The sequence below is a fragment of the Belonocnema kinseyi genome, chromosome 9 (assembly GCF_010883055.1).
Source record: "Belonocnema kinseyi isolate 2016_QV_RU_SX_M_011 chromosome 9, B_treatae_v1, whole genome shotgun sequence".
Lineage (NCBI taxonomy): Eukaryota > Metazoa > Arthropoda > Insecta > Hymenoptera > Cynipidae > Belonocnema > Belonocnema kinseyi.
In genome coordinates, this window is record NC_046665.1 from 42,457,426 (window position 1) to 42,460,156 (window position 2,731).

Genomic DNA, 2,731 nt, shown 5'->3' on the forward strand with positions numbered 1-2,731 from the left:
TATTGTATAAAAATATACAAGATTGTTTAACCATTACAAAGATCAGCTTTAATGACTGTTAGCAAAAACCTTTTTGTTAGGTCAGGTATACGCTCGAAGTTATAAGCGGCACGTGTTGGTGTCATAAAAATACGACTCAAGAAATAAATTTTTGTCTCCAGACATAAAAACTTGTCTCCAAGACATGAATTGAAGTCTGGCTCCATCTCAAAACTGATACATGCTCAAGTCGAACTTTTCGACTTCAGCATGTCTTGATTGGGGGCAATTCAAGTCGAACTCATTTCGAAGCATTTTTATTCGGGCTAATACGTACCGAAATTCGTTTTTCTCCTCACGTTTGCTGATCCAAATGATTCAAGTGTCAAAAATCACGTCAATTCACTTTGCAATCGTGAAACACTTTTTAAACAAATAATCAAATCTTTGTTTATTTATAAAGTATGACTTTAGGCACGTTCTACTTTTTATGAGTTACTTAAAGATGCGACTTATTAGCAGCGTTTTTGACGCTTCAAGCTGCATTGTTTTATCAGTGTCAAGCATCGAATTACAGTACTGGACTTCCCCAAGTACGATTTCACCTCTCTTTCTCTTCCCTATTAGGTATTGAAAGCTGTGACGTCAGCTAGCAAAATATCTGTACGCTGAGGGCCACGAAGTGATAGAAATTCTATGAGATGAAACTTAATTTTTTTATTAACTTGGAAAAAAATATTTTTCATAATAAATATAGTTGGATATGTCTTATTGTATATATTTTTTCAAGGGCTATTCAATTAAATAGTAAATTTGTTGCGAAAAAATGATCGATTTCATTTTTTATTTTTGTAGCTTTTGAAAATAAAAAATAATATCCGAATAAACTTATGGTGAAAAATAATTTTTTTTAGATTCCAAGTTATTATAAAAAGGAAGTTTTGTCACATGAATTTGGTATTATTTTTTGACCCTCGGCAGGCAATCATTTTAGATATCCCCCACCTAACCTGAAATACCTAATTCCATTTCTGACGGCCGTAGCTAGCGGTCCAGCAGTGGAACTGCGATACCGTGTTGAAAGTCGAAAATCGAACGGACCTCTTTTTCTAACGTGTGGAGTCAAGAAAGATAAAGAAAAATTCTACAAGAATAAGGAAGAACTCCGAGGAGATATTTACAAATTTTTTCCTCGTAAAAAGCAGGCAAGTAAGGAAACTGGTAAAATTAGAGGCTGAACTGAAGTAGGTCCTATCTTACGTAAACCAGTGTTCACGAAAATCTTAAAAGGAACTTGGGTAAGCTACATACTGCTGTAAACGCTCGGGAGCAATTCCCAGAAGTCGAAACGACTGCAAGCCGCCGATACGCCGTGCCGCCACGCCTGGTTCATCATCTCTACGGATGAAGAGGACAACCACGCAGCCACTGCAGCAAAAATGTAAGCATTTAATTTAGATAAATAAGTGAATTTGTAAAAGTGCGGTCCCTTAAATGAAAAATATTAGAAAAATTAAGAGTAGAACGAGAATTGTAAAGCGTATGTGACACAGATATCTATTTCTCGTAAAAACAGGTAAGATAGCAAACCTGGATTTCGACGCGTACAGGAAGGGCACATCCGTAGATTACGATACCCAAACTAGTGACTGACTCGTCGGACGTGTTAGTCGAAATTAGTACGCCCTTTAGAACCGCGACAATGGCATCCCCCGCATCCTATCCTACTCCTCCGACAACAGAACAGATGCTACAAACCATCTTAGCCAAAATGAATAGTTGCGAAATTAGTATGAGTTTTGTACAAGGGAAATGGAAAATAAGGTGGAAGAAATCAGAACTCTAGCGGGCCGAGTCGGATTAAGAACCCAGGTGCAAACATATAGGAAGGATCCGGAACTAACATCAGACGAAGAAGAAGGAAATAGCATTAATCGAAACCGAGAAGCTAGAAGTCCTATAGAGATAACTAATCGCTCTAGCGGCTCTAGACTCTACGCGAATCCCCAAATCCAAGAGCCTATTCATCACAATAGTGAAGTACCTAATAATATTGTCAGCTCGGTAAAAGATTTCAAAACGCCTAATAACATGAAAAAAGTACAATCCTTTCTAGGGCTAGCCGGTTACTAACGCAAGTTCATAAAAAACTTCTCGCATATAGCTAAACCCCTAACCGAACTCACAAAAACAGACAACCTTTTTAAGTGGACCACTAGACATCAGCTAGCGTTCGATCAACTCAAGAACGTATTATGTACAGCGCCAGTACTTCGATACCCTGATTATATTAAATAATTCGTGCTCACTACGGATGCCTCAAATGTAGGACTAGGAACCGTCCTAAGTCAGGATGGTGACCCCTCCTGCTTCATATCTAGGACTCTTAACGGAGCCGAGCAAAACTTGGCTACGGAAAAAAAGTTACTGGCCGTAGTATGGGCCACGCTACGTTTAGGACAGTACCTCCTGGGAAGAACGTTCCGAATACAAACTGATCACCAAGACCTAAAGTGGCTTCACAATGTGAAGAATCCCTCATCCAGATTACGACGGTGGAGGTTAAGATTGGAAGAGTACTCGTACAAGCCGATTGAGTACATAAAAGGAAAAGAAAACAAGGTGTTTGATTGTCTTTCCAGATTGTTTCTAATAAGAAAGGATCCATTACAGGAAGATATGAAGAATGCCGAGATAACCCCCGAGAAAGTGGAATCCAGACTACCCGATATAGAAATGCTTCACGCCTCTG